Here is a 440-nt window from a genome sequence, read left to right on the forward strand (position 1 = left end):
GTCCTAAGTCACAGAATGATATAAACTGGTGAGAAAGAGGACTCGGGGGTTGCCCCAGGAAACTTGGCAGCTGGCAACCCTCAATCATGTCAAAGCAGGATCTCGTCGTCATAACCTTCTCCCCCTGCCTCACCCAGTCAACATTCAGATTGTCATGAGACAGCATCTGTTGGCCAGACTTCAGTTAGTCACATTCTGCCCTGATAATGAGGTCTGGGAACAAGTGGTGTGCCAACAGGAAGAGGGGATGAATGGTGGGCAACTACAGAAGGACAAGTGTCTGACAGGTCTCAGTATCTCGAGATGGCAGGTTAGAGATGTCTTTTTCTTCCTGTTGATACATGGCCAGTTTCCTCCACCTGCTGGGATTCCATGAGCGGGAGGGTCCCTGATGCTGTTTGAGGTTCCCTGTGCACGTGCTTGATTCCTTTCCCAGTATA

Source organism: Myotis nattereri (assembly GCF_964212035.1).
Source record: "Myotis nattereri genome assembly, chromosome: 5".
NCBI classification, from domain to species: domain Eukaryota; kingdom Metazoa; phylum Chordata; class Mammalia; order Chiroptera; family Vespertilionidae; genus Myotis; species Myotis nattereri.